The sequence below is a fragment of the Aquarana catesbeiana genome, linkage group LG01 (assembly GCF_042186555.1).
Source record: "Aquarana catesbeiana isolate 2022-GZ linkage group LG01, ASM4218655v1, whole genome shotgun sequence".
Lineage (NCBI taxonomy): Eukaryota > Metazoa > Chordata > Amphibia > Anura > Ranidae > Aquarana > Aquarana catesbeiana.
In genome coordinates, this window is record NC_133324.1 from 443,735,426 (window position 1) to 443,753,397 (window position 17,972).

The following is a 17,972-nucleotide window of genomic DNA, read 5'->3' on the forward strand; positions in this document are numbered from 1 at the left end:
TTCTGACAATGTGGGATTTATGGCTTAGCCTATGGCCATGAACTAAAAACAACTTTGCCTTTCACCTACTTTTCAGCTGTTTATTAGATAGGAAATGTCCAGAATGAAAGCAAAATAACACATCACATGATAAAGGAGATAATGGCTGTAGGCACACACATACATTTTTATGTATTCACTGGCATAAACACAGTATCAGTAAAAAAGGCAGCGCAACATAAATTCACACTGAAGCCCAAGTCCAAGGTAACAATAGGCCCGATAGGGTTTTTGAAAGATTCCGATTGGGAAAACACCTATATGATGCATTAAAATGCATTTTAACTAGCGTTACCACTATGCATGTGGGTAGGTTGAACAGTTAGTTAGGCACTGTCCAGGTTGGGAGAGTAATGCCTCGTACACACAATCGGATTTTCCGACAACAAATGTTCGATGGGAGCTTGTTGTTGGAAATTCCGACCGTGTGTAGGCTCCATCGGACATTTTCCGTCGGAATTTCCGACAAACAAAATTTGAGATCTGGATCTCAAATTTTCCGACAACAAAATCCGTTCTCGTAAATTCTGATTGTGTGTACACAATTCCGACACACAAAGTTCCATGCATGCTCTGAATCAATTACAAGATGGAAGCGCTTGGTCTGGTAAAACTAGTGTTCGTAATGGAGATAGCACATTCGTCAGGCTGCAAATTTTTTAATCTTTTGATGCAACGCTTTCTCTTCTTCTTTATAATGCTAGAATAATGAAGTTATTTTGCTGCTGATATTCACACAGAGTTCTGCATAAATGATTTCTTTATTATTTCTCGTGATCTCCTGAATATGATTAATTCTTTTTTTCTTCAGATCTCCATAATAATGTTTTGTATTTATTTTTATAGTGAATTTTTTTTTCTTTTTTTTTTAATCAAGATCTCCTGTTTTATTTTTATTTTTTTCTAGTGATCTCCATATTTTCTTTTTTCGTTTTGTGTGTCAAGTTACAACACCATTATTATCTTGTATTTTTTAACCTCAAGGAGGTTGGTTGGTGTCCCTTGTTAATTTGACTTATTTTTGAAATGTACCTGCCTACTCACAAACTGTCCTTTTTGAAATAAAACACATAGGTAAGTATTTGTGAATCCAAAATAGCCATTTATTATGGGTCATAATAAAATAAAGAGGAAGTCAATGCTGGAGAAAATTGTGAAATTGGCGAACCCTTTGTACCCCAGGGCACACATCAACTATTTTACAGCCAAAATTTGTAGCATGAGGAGTCCATATAATAGTGAGCACAATCCGGTCCCGGACTACAAGAGATTAGGAACAGCAGCAGATGACATATGTGTCCCCAGGCTGTGGTCATACAACAGCCTGTGTCTTTTGTCAGACCAGACTGAACCCAGCCCATCACACTCTTGTCTTCCTTCCACTCTTCCTTCCAGGCTGTGGTTTTGGAGTTGTGGCAGGGGGTGGAGGAGGAGGAGAATGGTCAAACTCACACAGGTGTGTTTTGTTTGTGAGTTGGCCCCTCAACCCCTTATTTAGGGACAGATACATAATTTACTCACAGATGAGGCGTTGGCCCTCCTCCATTTCCTGCATTTTGCATGCAGTCATGGAGGCAAAGGCCTCTTGAAGAGTGGGGGTGGTTCTGAGGGTAGCATTAGCCTCCCAAATCAGCCCAAGCGCTGCCTCCTCCACGTTACTCCCTTTCCTGGGCCTTTTGGTTGGAAGGCAGAGGGGAGGGACCTGGGATTCGGTTAGGCTACTGAGCCACCTCCTGGCTGCCACTTACTCCCGCCACTTCCTGGCTGCCACTTTCCCCCGCCACCTCCTGGCTGCCACATTCCACAGCCTCCTTCTGGTTACCACATTCCACGCCCTCTTCCTGGCTGAGGCTTTCAGCTGTATGAAAAAGGGACATTGTTTTATTTTTTTATTCATCGATCACACACAATTTTCAGCTCATGACGGTTGCAAATTGATTGTTAACAAATAGAAAAGACTATCATTCTGACCCCAGCATTTTTCATTCTTGTCCTAAACATTTTTGGCCACTACTGTCTATTGATATGTAAAACACTTTATTAAATCAGTATTTAGTGATCAATAATAACATCTAGTTAACATCATTTTATGACAAGAAATATGTAGAACAATGCTATACCCGCTCATGCTGGGCTCCTCCACTTCTTCCTGGCTGGAAGGCCCAGGTTGGACATCGGAAGCCTCAGCTGGGGTGGAACGAAGCGTGGAAGGAATAGTGGAAGGAAGGGTTGAGAGTGATTGCCTGACTTCAGTCTGGTCTGACAGAAAACACAGTCTGTCACAGTAGCACAGCCTGGGGACATAAATGGCATCTGCTGCTGCTTCTGATCTCATGGAATCCTGGACCTTATTGCACTCCCTATTTTAAGTGCTCCTCAGCCTACCAATTTTTGCCTTCAAATAGGGCATGATTGCCGTGGGGATCTGCGGCTTCACCAACTCCAGCAGTTTCTCCAGCACAGCCTGCCTCTTTTGTTTATGATTATAATGTGGATGTTTCACCTGCCACAGACAGGGCAGCTCCCTGTACCTGTCTATGAATAGGGGGGGGGAAGTTGTAATTATTGAAGCCATCCATTTTCTCTGCAAGATACAACACAAGACAAACCCTAATGTCAGGCTAAACTCTCCTAATCTTGTCCCAATATAGGCCTCAATCCAGAGGCAGTATAGGCCACTGATGTACCAAGTTAAACTTGTACCTTCGTTAGAACGATCGGTGCTTCCGCTACTCCTTCCTCCGCTCACAGATCGTACGTACGCCTCAAATATGTCCTTTTTTAGAGATAGCGGAGATGGTGGACGTCTTGCAGAGGGCCGACTATGATGGGAAGCATGGACCTTACCCAAACCCAAATGTCATAGAGGCCAAGATCATGGCTAAAGGTGCGAGAAGTCTGCACAGGAATTTTGGGGTACGACGATCCAAGGATCAATTGAGGAAACGCTGGTCAAGCCTGAAATTGAAGGAGCAAGATCAGTACAGAACGATCAAGAGAGTTCTTCAAAAAAGTAAGTAGTTGTGTGTTCCTATTATTATTATCAGAGCCGTCTTTAATATTGATTGGACCCTGGGCAAAACTTTTCTTTGCCCCCCCCCCCCAAGCAGTTTCGCTCTCCACCTGCTCAGCTATTGCGATTGGTTGCCAGAGGTTACAGTGTATCATTACCACTCACTGACTGGTTGCTAGAGGTTACAGCACACACTACGGCTCACTGATTAGTTGCTAGAGGTTACAGCACCTAATTTCTGCTTGTTGATTGGCTGCTAGGGATTACTGTGGATATGACCTCAGGGGGGCATGATTTACATATCAATGTCACCGGCCGACCACTATTTACATATGAATGCCGGTAATTTACATGTAAACACAGGGTCTGCAGGTGAGTCATCTGTATACAACAAAAGGGCAGAGCTGGGTAGCATTACTAGCAGCACTTTACACTGAGATATTGGGACATAGCACGGGACTAAAACCTCAAGGGACGAGGGAATTTAAACCAGGATAGTTGGCAAGTATGAGGCAGCTGCTTTGGGCCCCACGACAATGACAGGGCCCTGGGCAGCTGCCCCTTTTGCCCTGCTTAAAAACGGACCTGATTATTATTACTTGCATGCTGCTCCATGTGCTTTTCTTTACTGTTGTACAGTTTAAAATGGCAACTTTCAGGTTTGTGGGCACAGTAATCGTTCGTAGTAAACATCGTTTATTCGCCCACTAATACAATGTTTTTGGCACATACAGTTAACTACATTTGTTCAGGTCTATTTGTATTAAAAGAAGTTTATGACATTGTTGTCTAGATGGGTTTGTACTACAATGAAATGCAAACTTGATTCAGTGTAAGGAGAGGACACTCAGCAGCTGTTTACACATCTGGATGTAGGAGCACTAGTGTGGGACACCAGAACAAACTTTTAGGGTGTTCCACACAGGTGCTCCAGTGGATACTAGGGGTGTCTCCATGTGTGAAAATTGTACAAAAAAGGTAAGTATTCCAGCTTTATCAAGGCAGTAAATAATGTCTTCAGCTTAGAACCAAAAAGACAATTGTACGACACTTCAAAGCAATGTTTCATATTACTTGTTCTCACATCAAATATCTGTGTGCTAAGTATAATACCTTTTTTTGATTCACATAGGGGAGAAAAGACTTGGGACATCTGAGGACACCAGGGACCCCCCACCTCCTAAAGAAAAGCAAATCCCCACACCACAACCAGAAGATGTGGAGGAAGGAGAGGTTTATGAAATGGCCAAAATAGTGACCACAACAGGTGAGTGTCTGAGACCACAGCTTCAGGTAATGGATGTATGCCTGCATATTTATAATACATGGTGTGTTTTTTTATTTTAGGTGATGTGGATGTTGTGGAAGAAGAATCTAGTTTCAAAAGTGCAAGTGCACACGTCCTCATCGGGGAGAGCATGGTGTGCAATCGTGATTTACAGAAGATCAAGGAAGACATCAATGATGTGAAAAAAAGACTAAAAAACATCATTGATGTTTTAGGCAGAATCTAAAACACCCCAAAAGTCTTCTATTTTGTTTGTATTTTTATTATTTTCACACATTTTAAATATTTTTTAGAAAGCCAAATTTTGAAGATGCACATAGTGTGTCAACATGCGCTATCTGCCATCACGGGATATCAAGGTACGCGAAGTAAGGGGTTGCACCCCCGAAACACGTCCATTGATCCCCCATGATGGGAGCTAGCACATGTTGACATTAGGCATGGGGTCAGGAGGGAAATCCCTATTTTGACTCTCAATTTGTGTGCATCTTCAAAATTTGGTTTTCACAGGGGTGACATCACCCCATCTGATGAAGGCAAAATCAACTCAGTTTGGACATACTAATGTCTGATATTGCCTTCACTTTGTCAAAGTTGAACTTTGTAAGTTCCTCAGTTGTGTATTGTTTTATGGTTTTAAACATGCCCGTTTTAACACAAAAAAGGCTATTTGTACTGTCAAAAACAAAAATGTTATTACTAAAATATGTTTGTTCAAAAACCATTTTCTAACGCACATGTGAATGTGCACAGAGTAAAAAGTTTTCTACTCAACAATGTGTGGCTTCTTCTTTCAATGCTCAATATCATTTTTTGGACTAAGTTTGTGTTTACACTGAAATGGGGGTTATTTACTAAAGGCAAATCCACTTTGCACTACAAGTGCACTTTCAGTGCAGTTTCAAGTGCAGTTTCATGTTCACTTTTGCAGTGCACTTGTAGTGCAAAGTGTATTTTCCTTCAGTAAATAACTGCCACAGTGCTTTATAATTTGCCACAATCATGCCATTTCCGTGACGCACCAAAATTAATTCATGGTGCTGAAAATGATGTATTTTTTTAACAGTAATGCATTATATACATTAACAACAAAACCAAACAAGGTGTGTGCGTAGTAGACCCACAACATAATAATAGTTCGCTGAAGAAGAGATTGTCACCTCATGTATCAAATACATTACGTTTGCACTATTGAAGAAAATGACCAAAAAAAAGTCCATTGGAGAGCCTAGCAGAAAGCAAAAAGAAACACAAGCAGTAAATCAAAGGAAATCTTATTTCAGTTTAACTAAAAAAAAATATTTTAAAATGTTTATTAAACATTTTCGGGCTCCCCTACCCGCAAAGTACTCCATATATTTGATAAGGACCTCACGGGCGCTTTGGGGGGCCAGCCAGGATGGCCAGCTTCAGGGTTTGTTCGTTAAGTCCAGCCTCAGGCCCAACTGAGGCAACATAGGTTATTGAATTTCTCCGTAGCCTCCCTGACAGTTTTCCCGAGTGTGGCTCGGGGCTAAAATTCAGTCCCATTAGCGGTAACCCCGAGCCACACTCGGGATTACATTGCAGGATCCTGGTGCGGCGTTACTTACCTTGTCTTCAGAATCCTGCGATGTCCCCCGCAGTGTCCGTGGGCTCTGTCTCCTCCGAAGCCTCTACGTGCCAGGCTCCGTTCCTTGCGAGCTTTGCGACGCACAGGGCGGAGCCTGGCGGCAAATTAAAAAAATTGTAAAAATCATAACACATATAGTACTGTAATCTTACAGATTACAGTACTGTATGAAATTATTTCACATCCCTTTTGTCCCCAATGCTTTGGCCCATGCCCTGCATGCAGTTTTATATTAAATATACTGTTCTTTCTGCCTGGAAACTTGAGATTGTCCATAGCAACCAAAAAGTGTACCTTTACGTCAAAAGTGGCTTTAGACCAGCTAGAAAACAGCGATAGTAAATTAGAACACTTGTAGAATTGAGCGATAGTGAATCGTGGGGAAATTTATTTTATTATTATTATATATTTTTTTTTAATTATTTATATTTATTTATTATATTATAATTTATGTTTTTGTGTTTCAAACTTTATCATACCCGGGATATCTGCTAGACTCTTGTTTGGACAGATTTAAGTGTGTTATTGTTAAGAATTACAGGCCTACAATATAAAACGCCAAATTTCCATGCAAAATAATTGTACGGCTTTCAGCACCTAAAATCCAAAATAATCACACCGCCAGGGAGGTTAAAAAGTTGTGGAGAATGCAGCATGAAAGGATTATATGGTTAAGTTTATATTCCGCTATGTTGATTGCCGTAAAGCATTCTCAACCACTCTTCTGGCTCTGGCCAGCCGGTAGTTAAAAACCCTCTGGTCCCGGGTGAGGGTCCTCATCGGGAATGGCCGCATCAGGTGTTCACCTAGCCCAAACGCTTCATCAGCGACAAAGATAAATGGGAGTCCTTCCACGTTCTCTTCAGCAGGTGGCCATGTATAGAACTCTGTCTGGGCGATGACTCCACCATCTGACATCTGGCCATTCTTTCCCACGTCCACATAGAGAAACTCATATGTCGCCGACACCACTGCCAACATCACAATACTATTAAACCCCTTGTAATTATAATAGTATGACCCAGAGTTGGGGGGGTGGCACAATGTGGAAGTGTTTCCCATCAATTGCCCCTCTGCAGTTGGGAAAGTCCCAGCGCTGGGCAAATTGGGAAGCCACAGTCTGCCATTCCTGTGGCGTTGAAGGAAACTGGGGAGTCAAACAAGAAAAAAGAACTTAGTAATTTTGCACATAAACATTGCAAGCAGATTAGACACAAACATTCTTGGCTAACATCAGTATAACATTTTTTTTAAGGAGTATTTAAAGACAAAAATATAAGGTCCACTTATCAGATTCCTCACACTCTCTGATGGCCCATTGTAAAAAATTGAGGGGGGGGTATGTTTTGGACAGGTAACCCTCTCCACTTCATTGAAAGTTGAATGCATAAATAATGTGTTTTACTTTGGCCAGCCCCTCCTTACTTACACTATTGGCAGCCACTAGACAGGTAAGAAGTGTCATAATACAAAAATATAAATACACTCTGTACAAATTGAAGCACTTTTTTACATTCTGCAATTACCTATCAAGATAATAGGAGAAAAAAACTTTAAACAGTACCATATGAAAGTATTCAGGCAGGCCCTTTCACTACATGCTTTCGGGAATTCATCCATAAATCTGACCACAAAAGAGGTAGGTATAGTGTGTATGGGTTTGGCAAAGTCAGCATATAGAGGATTGGTATCGGTTGACTTACCGGTTGGGGGGAGGGAGGGTTCCAAATGATTTTGGGACCCCAAAAAAAGCCTCTGGCACTCTGCATATATTTAAGGACACAAACAACATTTGTACAAATTTTATGGGGTGTTTAGGGTAAAGCACTACTATGGAGCTGACAAAATACATTGTTAAGTGACTAGGCTAGGTGTGCATGGGCCCAGGATAGCATGCTGGGGAGGTTAGTGAAGGAAAATATGCATGAAGAACAAAAAAAAGGAAGTTAAAAAAATTCAAGCATGCATGAGAACAAAGGGGACATTCACAGCATATTACAATCATGGTAATTATGGAATGATGAAAGAAATCCAATACATTAGCAAACATTAAATACATAGAATGTGATGTTAAAGAAAAGAAGAAAACTTACCCTAATATAGTCCTTTCGCAGGACCTGAATGATGGCAGAACAGATCTCTGGAATAAGGATCGCCAGAGCCTGGGGGGGAGATGCCTGTCGAGAACTTTATGTCCTGCAGATTTCTCCCTGTCGCCAAGATAATTCCTGAAATCATCAGGATTATTCTCACGGATCTCCCGCAACAAAGGCATATGAGAGAATTGGTCACGCTGGAGTAACCAATTTGTCGTCCATGAACTCCTCCACACCCTGTTAATGGACTGGGCTTGGGTCAAAGTAAGAACCCCAACACCAAGCCCCTGCACAGCACGAACTCTACGACGAGTACGTACCCGCAACATGGCTTCAAAACAGTCGGCTGGTCAGAACGAACTATCAGAATGCCTGAAAATCAGAAAGGCCTGAGAAGAGCGAGCTGAAAATCAGAAACGAGCGGACAAGAACTCACTGGAAATCAAATACGTACTATAATAATACGCATTGAAAAACAAATGCGAACTGACTACACACTGAAAACCAGATACGAACCCACAAGCACAAACTGAAGAGCAGTAACTATTGGAAAAGCACGAGGCTGAAAAGCGTGAATCGTCTCTCACCAAACTTCTACTAACACGAGATTAGCAGAAGGAGCCCAAAGGGTGGCACAATGGCTATTCAACTTCCCTTTTCTAGTGCCGTGGTAAGTGTTGTACGTCGCCGAGTTCTTGACGTTCGGAATTTCCAACAAGATTTGTGTGACCATGTGTATGCAAGACAAGTTTGAGCCAACATCAGTCGGAAAAAAAACATGGATTTTGTTGTCGGAATGTGCGATCGCATGTACGCGGCATTAGAGTTAATGGCATGCCCAGTTTCTTGGGCTTTTTGGTTCCTGCCTGGTCCGGTGCACTTGTACTGTGTCATATAAATTGGGTCAGTGGCCCGGTTCAAGACAGGAAGGAAGGAGATAGAAAGCCCAAAACGCCAGAGGATTCTAGCACAGCTGTGGGTTGTGAGACCTGTAAGGGATTGAGATGGAAGATGGGACCGGGAATAGCAGAAAGATGTTGTGTATTACTGTCCACATGAAGAGACTTTTAACTTGAGGTTCGCCCTGAAGACACCAGAGCAGGAGTATGCCTCCAAAGGATTTACACTTGCATGAGAAAGCCTCTGCAGGACTATGATCAACGGACTACACTTATGCAGGTATGCCAGGGCAGCACTCAAGCCTGTAATTATTGTTAGGGAGCTAGGAATGAATAATGCCTTGGTTGTTGGACTTTACATTTTTTATTTTGCACCTTTCTCAAGTAACGTATGGAAACGTTGTCCCTGCATGGTCTGAAGTTATTGAAGATGTATATTGCAAGTAACTGGCACACACAGTTAACCAGTGTGTCTTAACACATGAGGGTACAAGGACATCACTGTAGAGTGGAGTAATGCGAAGACATAAGTGGCTTACAAGAGTAACAGAAGTGTAACAAACAGGCTGTCGATAGTGTGTACCTGTTATAGGTGGCCCGGCCTCTAACAGTGATGGAGATGTTGTTGGCACTCCTTCCAACAGCGGTCTGTCTCCCATAACAACAGGAGCAGATTGCACCGCAGAGGTTCCCATCCTTTACAGTGGTATGGAAGGTCAAAAGCAAGTTTAGTGCACGTGTGGAGCTCTTGCAGAGTGCATGGCAGGGCCTACTCAGTGGAAAATGCTGGATAGGTGGATATGGACATTGGTTTAGCGTGTCAAGTGCATGTTACGGTAAAGGTGTACATTGTCATTGGAAACGAAGAGTTAACTTGTTCCAGGACTATGGTGAAGACAGTGCAGAGAAAAGGTACCTCAAGTGTGTGTGCAAAGTGACCCTGTAACAAAATGCCTATTGTAGCCCAGAAAAACCCACGCAGGGTAGGCCTTCCATGTGACCCAACACTTGGCGCCCAACAAGTTAAAGTGGTAGTAAAGCCTACCTTGTTTACTTGCACCTACAGGTAAACCTAAAATAAGGTGGATGCGATGTGAGGGACGTCATATGACACCCAGTCAGAACGGGAAAGCACCTATCTGGCTGTCAAACTGCTACTGTATATGCTGGGTAGGAAGGTGTTAATCAAAATATATATCGGCTACAACAGCCAGCATGTATCGGGGCCTACACATTGCCCCCTTCATCAGGGCTTAAAGTGTTTGTAACCCTAAAAAATAAATAAAAAATATTGATCCTGTTCCTTTAAAGCAGGAATAACAGCACAGTACTCGTGCTGTATAATTTGACCCTCTGTATAACCTAAAGTATCTGGCTGATCCTGCCCGGCTCTGCCCTCCCCCTGTAAACTGACCACGGTTTATCATGGCTGCTGAGCCCTGGCACCGTGGTCAGTTTACGTGCCTCCGTCATCTGCATGTCTCTCCTCTGTCCTTCCACCCTCCCTCCCTGCCTGTTAGCTCAGTCGGTTCCCCGATCCTTCCTTCCTTCTGGAAAAATAACTGTGTCTTCTTGCTACAATCTCGTCTGTGATATCAAATGCTGTGCCCCAGTGTTTGTGTTTTGTAAAAAATCAAGCCATTATATACCTTATTTTATAGCGCCACTCAGCGCTCACGTGACCGGCCGCCTCTCTCATCCTCCTGACTGACGTCAGTGGGGGATTCTCAGCCCCTCCCATTGTAACTTTCAGATCAGGAGAGGGAGCAGCGAGCAGTCACGTGAGCACCGAGCGGCGCTATAAATTAAGGTATATATCGGCTTATTGTTTACAAATATAACAGAGGAGATTGTAGCAAGAAGACACAGTGGCTTAACAACCACTATAAAGAAATATGAGATCTGCTGGGTTTTTTTTGTACTTTGATATCATATCATATACAAATTCTAATTCACAGTCTGAGTCCATATAAGCAGATCTCATATTTCCTTAACCACTTCAGCCCCGGAAGGATTTACCCCCTTCCTGACCAGAGCACTTTTTACAAATTGGCACTGCGTCGCTTTAACTGCTAATTGCGCGGTCATGCAATGCTGTAACCAAACGAAATTTGCGTCCTTTTCTTCCCACAAATAGAGCTTTCTTTTGATGGTATTTGATCACCTCTGCCGTTTTTATTTTTTGCGCTATACACGGAAAAAGACCGAAAATTTTGAAAAAAAATGATATTTTCTACTTTTTGTTCTAAAAAAAATCCAATAAACTCAATTTTAGTCATACATTTAGGCCAAAATGTATTTGGCCACATGTCTTTGGTAAAAAAAATGTCAATAAGTGTATATTTATTGGTTTGCGCAAAAGTTATAGCGCCTACAATCTAGGGTACATTTTCTGGAATTTACACAGCCTTTAATTTATGACTGCCTATGTCGTTTCTTGAGGTGCTAAAATGGCAGGGCAGTACAAAACCCCCACAAATGACCCCATTTTGGAAAGTAGACACCCCAAGGAAATTGCTGATAGGCATGTTGAGCCCATTGAATATTCATTTTTTTTGTCCCAAGTGATTGAATAATGACAAAAAAAAAAAAAAAAAAAAAAAATTACAAAAAGTTGTCACTAAATGATATATTGCTCACACAGGCCATGGGCATATGTGGAATTGCACCCCAAAATACATTTAGCTGCTTCTCCTGAGTATGGGGATACCACATGTGTGGGACTTTTTGGGAGCCTAGCCGCATACGGGGCCCCGAAAACCAATCACCGCCTTCAGGATTTCTAAGGGCGTACATTTTTGATTTTACTCCTCACTACCTATCACAGTTTTGAAGGCCATAAAATGCCCAGATGGCACAAACCCCCCCCAAATGACCCCATTTTGGAAAGTAGACACCCCAAGCTATTTGCTGAGAGGCATGTTGAGTCCATGGAATATTTTATATTTTGACACAAGTTGCGGGAAAGTGACAATTTTTTTTTTTTTTTTTTTTTTTTTGCACAAAGTTGTCACTAAATGATATATTGCTCACACAGGTCATGGGCATATGTGGAATTGCACCCCAAAATACATTCTGCTGCTTCTCCTGAGTATGGGGATACCACATGTGTGGGACTTTTTAGGAGCCTAGCCGCGTACGGGACCCCGAAAACCAATCACCGCCTTCAGGATTTCTAAGGGTGTACATTTTTGATTTCACTCTTCACTGCCTATCACAGTTTCGGAGGTCATGGAATGCCCAGGTGGCACAAACCCCCCCCAAATGACCCCATTTTGGAAAGTAGACACCCCAAGCTATTTGCTGAGAGGCATGGTGAGTATTTTGCAGCTCTCATTTGTTTTTGAAAATGAAGAAAGACAAAAAAAAAAATTTTTTTTTTCTTTTTTTAATTTTCAAAACTTTGTGACAAAAAGTGAGGTCTGCAAAATACTCACTATACCGCTCAGCAAATAGCTTTGGGTGTCTACTTTCCAAAATGGGGTCATTTGGGGGGGGTTTGTGCCACCTGGGCATTCCATGGCCTCCGAGACTGTGATAGGCAGTGAAGAGTGAAATCAAAAATTTACGCCCTTAGAAAGCCTGAAGGCGGTGCTTGGTTTTCGGGGTCCCATACGCGGCTAGGCTCCCAAAAAGTCTCACACATGTGGTATCCCCGTACTCAGGAGAAGCAGCAGAATGTATTTTGGGGTGTAATTTCACATATTCCCATGGCATGTTTGAGCAATATATAATTTAGTGACAACTTTGTGCAAAAAAAAAAAAAAAAAAAAAAAATTTGTCTCTTTCCCGCAACTTGTGTCACAATATAAAATATTCCATGGACTCGACATGCCTCTCAGCAAATAGCTTGGGGTGTCTACTTTCCAAAATGGGGTCATTTGGGGGGGGTTTGAACTGTCCTGGCATTTTATGCACAACATTTAGAAGCTTATGTCACACATCACCCACTCTTCTAACCACTTGAAGACAATGCCCTTTCTGACACTTTTTGATTACATGAAAAAATTATTTTTTTTTGCAAGAAAATTACTTTGAACCCCCACACATTATATATTTTTTTAAAGCAAATGCCCTACAGATTAAAATGGTGGGTGTTTAATTTTTTTTTTTCGCACAGTATTTGCGCAGCGATTTTTCAAACTCATTTTTTGGGGAAAAAACACACTTTTTTACATTTTAATGCACTAAAACACACTATATTGCCCAAATGTTTGATGAAATAAAAAAGATGATCTTAGGCCGAGTACATGGATACCAAACATGACATGCTTTACAATTGCGCACAAACGTGCAGTGGCAACAAAATAAATACATTTTTAAAAGCCTTTAAAAGCCTTTACAGGTTACCACTTTAGATTTACAGAGGAGGTCTACTGCTAAAATTACTGCCCTCGATCTAACCGTCGCGGTGATACCTCACATGCATGGTGCAATTGCTGTTTACATTTGACGCCAGACCGACGCTTGCGTTCGCCTTAGCGCGAGAGCAGGGGGGACAGGGGTGCTTTTTTTTTTTTTTTTTTTTTTTTTCTTTATTATTTTTTTGCTTTTTTATCTTATTTTAAAACTGTTCCTTTCATTTTTTTTTTTTTTAATCATTTTTACTGTTATCTCAGGGAATGTAAATATCCCCTATGATAGCAATAGGTAGTGACAGGTACTCTTTTTTGAAAAAATTGGGGTCTATTAGACCCTAGATTTCTCCTCTGCCCTCAAAGCATCTGACCACACCAAGATCGGTGTGATAAAATGCTTCCCCAATTTCCCAATGGCGCTATTTACATCCGGCGAAATCTAAGTCATAAAATGCTCGTAGCTTCCGGTTTCTTAGGCCATAGAGATGTTTGGAGCCACTCTGGTCTCTGATCAGCTCTATGGTCAGCTGGCTGAATCACCGGCTGCATTCTCAGGTTCCCTGTTGAGACAGGAGAGCCAGAGAAAAACACGGAAGACGATGGGGGGGGGGGGGGCATTCTCTCCCACTGCTTGTAAAAGCAGTCTAGAGGCTAATTAGCCGCTAGGATTGCTTTTACATGAAAGCCGACCGCTGGCTGAAAAGAATGATACCAAGATGATACCTAAACCTGCAAGCATCATTTTGGTATAACCACTCAAAGTCGTGAATGCTGTACCTGAAGACAAAAATATGGCTAACAATAAAGCACAGTAAATGGTAAAGTATAAAAAATTGCATACCTGAAAAGCAAACATGATAAAACATAATAACAATAAAACATTGCAGAATAGAATACAGTAAAAAAGAGCAGAACAATAGAGAGAATAGAGAGAGAGAGAATAGAGAGAGAACAATAAAACGACAACTATTACTTTTTATTTTATATTTTTGTTTGTGTTTTTTTTTTTTTTTTTTACACTTTTTTTGTAACTGTAACTTTTATAACTGTAACCGGTTCCAGGTTCGGGTCTCTCAAAATGCGATGGCATCTTGGGAGACCCTGTGAAAGTGTGTCCTAGTCTGTGCAATGCTGTACCCTACGCTAATACTCAGCTAGTGAATGGTAGCATTCAAAACATTCACCAATGCAAAGACCAGGATTGTCAGGACAGGAGGGACAATAATAGCGGGTGTCACGCCTATATCCGTGCTTACTGCAGACACGACATCTTTTTTGGGAGGGTTCGTTGGGTAGGGGTACTAGGGGGAGGACATAAAGAAAATGCCTCTCATGCAGCCGACTGCATTTGGTTGGGGATGTGAATGGGGGAAGTACGGGCGCTGCAGAAGCGGTGGGTTCCCAATTAGGATTGGCGAATGCAGCAAGAAGGGCATTATGGGCACGACGGGCCTGTGTTTGTCTTCTTTGTGGCAGCGGGACACTACTTGTGCTTGCCACCTCACCAGCTTGAACTGCACTTATGGGACTCGCCACGTCACCAAGTGTTACTGCAGTGCTGGTTTGACTATGACCGGGGTGTACTAGGCCGCTGGCGCTTGCCAGTTCACCAAAACGCTACCAAAAAAACTGTTAACGATCGCAGGGATCAGGCCTGACTCTGCGAACGCTGCAGTTATGCGTTTAGTGTTTTGTAAGTGACAGTGATCGATCGATACTGCACTTGGGTGGGCTGGGCTGGGCCGGGCGGAGGGGCAAAACGCAGGTGCTAGCAGGTATCTGGGCTGATCCCACTAACACTGCGTTTTTGGGAACCCTAAACTGCTGGGGATGCCAGTATAGATCTGATCGGATCAGATCAGATATTGATCAGTTCAGATACTATACCACTAAGGGAGGTGTACGGTGCGTGCGTGGGTGTTAGCGCTACTGGCACTAACCTGACGCTGCCTGGGGCTGGTGCTTGCCAGTTCACCAAAACGCTACCAAAAAAACTGTTAGCGATCGCAGGGATCAGGCCTGACTCTGCGAACGCTGCAGTTATGCGTTTAGTGTTTTGTAAGTGACAGTGATCGATCGATACTGCACTTGGGTGGGCTGGGCTGGGCCGGGCGGAGGGGCAAAACGCAGGTGCTAGCAGGTATCTGGGCTGATCCCGCTAACACTGCGTTTTTGGGAATCCTAAACTGTTGGGGACGCTAGTATAGATCTGATCGGATCAGATATTGATCCGTACAGATACTATACCACTAAGGGAGGTGTACGGTGCGTGCGTGGGTGTTAGCGCTACTGGCACTAACCTGACGCTGCCTGGGGCTGGTGCTTGCCATTTCACCAAAACGCTACCAAAAAAACTGTTAGCGATCACAGGGATCAGGTCTGACTCTGCGAACGCTGCAGTTATGCGTTTAGTGTTTTGTAAGTGACAGTGATCGATCGATACTGCACTTGGGTGGGCTGGGCCGAGCCGGGCGGAGGGGCAAAACGCAGGTGCTAGCAGGTATCTGGGCTGATCCTGCTAACACTGTGTTTTTGGGAACCCTAAACTGCTGGGGACGCTAGTATAGATCTGATCAGATCAGATATTGATCCGTACAGATACTATACCACTAAGGGAGGCGTATGCTGCGTGCGTGGGTGTTAGCGTTACTGGCGCTAATCTGACGCTGCCTGGGGCGACGCATATCACCGCCGGGCGATCAGGGGGCTAAATCTTTATTCGGCGGGTGCCCTGACACTATAAAAAATAAACAAACTAACCAGCGTCACCCGTAACAGTTATACAGTGATCAGTGGTGAAAGGGTTAACTAGGGGGCAATCAAGGGGTTAAAACATTTATTAGGTAGTATATGGGGGTCCCTGTCGCTATAAAACGCTGACGGCGAACCTAAATATTTACCTCACTAACTAGCGTCACCAGTGACACTAATACAGCGATCAGAAAAATGATCGCTTAGCGACACTGGTGACGGGGGGTGATCAAGGGGTTAAAACTTTATTAGGGGGGGTTAGGGGGGTACCCTAGACCTACAGGGGGGTAATACTAACTGTCCTAACACTGTAAATGTCACAAACTGACACCAATACAGTAATCAGAAAAAAAAAAAAAAAAACCTGCTGGTGTCAGTTTGTGACAGGGGGGGGGGGTGATTGGGGGGGGATCGGGGGGCGATCGGGGGGGGGATCGGGGTGTTTAGTGTGCCTGGCATGTTCTACTGTGTGTAGTGTGTTGGTGCACTTACATTGCAGTCTTCTCTCCTCGGCCCGGAACGGAAAATACCGAGCCGAGGAGAGATGACATCATTTCCTCTGCCTCTGTGTACAATACAGAGGCAGGGAAATGATCCCATTGGCTGAGAGCGATCGCGAGGGGGGGGCCACGAATGGATGGCCTCCCCCTCACCTCCGATCGCCGGGGGAGATTTGCCGACCGCCGCTGGCACCGGGGGGGGGTCCGATCGGACCCCCCACCCGCGGGCAGGCAAGGACGTACATATACGTCCTTTTGCCTGCCCGTGCCGCTCTGTCGACGTATATAGTCGTGCGGCGGTCGGCAAGTGGTTAAAGCCCAACACCAGGCAATTAAAAATTATCCCATGTAGTGGGGCTGTGCCTGCACTGCAAGGGTTAAAGTAGTATTAAACCCAAAACCAAAAAAATCTATTAAATTTTAGCTTACCAATTCTTAGATGTGGAGGCTGCATTCATTTTCTTTTTTGTTTTAGGCTTCCTTCTCTATGTTCGCCTTTGGACAGTAGCATTGTCAGTCTGTGGGGGGTTGGGTTAGATGTACTAGCAGATTTAGATACACAAACAAATTAAAGCCAAACTCCTGATTACTACTGTTATCGAAATTTGGTTGTACGCAAAGCACACAGCCAAATCTCCTGTTTCTAATCATAATAGCAATTTCGTCTAATGAAATAAATGCAATGCATCTCACCTTTTGATCGTATCCATCCTCTGGTGTGTGCCCCAGCCATCCAACAAGACAAAACACATGGTTCTTACATTCTCATCTCAGCAAGACTGGCCTTTACAGCTCTGTCTGCCTCCTTTATTCAAAAGACCACAAAAGCAATCACAAACAGGAAGCCCTGGCCCCAACAGCCAATCGTTTCCTTCACAGGGTGTGACCTCACAGGATGTAAGTGACCATATAAGGATTTAACAACAGAATACAAAACAACCAATGAACAATGACTACAGGACATGATACAATATACTAAATGACGATGACTAAAGTTCCTTGTGCATGGGAGATTATCTGCAGGTATACGTCATGGCACCCCAAACATGTTGATCAGGCATACCAGGGGTGACAAGAGCAAAACACCTCTAAACCGATAATGTCTTTGCACTCCTGCTGTGATTATACACAGTGGGAGCTGATCTACGGGTACCGCGGACTCTATGTCCGCCGGCACCCACAAATCATTGGGCAGAGAGCCAGAACAGCAAACTGCCTATGTAAACTAGGCAAACTGTTGTTCTGTCAGTAGGGAAGGGACAAGGATCCATGTCTTTCGCTTGTAAAAGCACCTCTCACACAGTACACAAACATTGGCTAGGCACGCAGTTAACCCCTTCCCAGCTAGTGTCATTAGTACAGTGACAGTGCCTATTTTTTAGCACTGATCACTGTATTAGTGTCACTGGTCCCCAA

The 17,972-nt window shown here is 43.3% G+C and overlaps 1 long non-coding RNA gene across 1 annotated transcript in view; it reads right to left on the minus strand.

Annotated features, from left to right (window-relative positions):
• LOC141146664 (uncharacterized) overlaps positions 1-17,627 on the minus strand; it is a 117,516-nt gene extending 99,889 nt beyond the window's left edge. The window contains exons 1-2 of the long non-coding RNA XR_012244975.1: positions 17,250-17,627; positions 2,743-2,997 (exon numbers count right to left, since the gene is read on the minus strand). This is a non-coding gene — a long non-coding RNA (uncharacterized lncRNA). The remainder of the gene's footprint in view (positions 1-2,742; positions 2,998-17,249) is intronic.
• Positions 17,628-17,972: the final 345 nt, after the last annotated feature.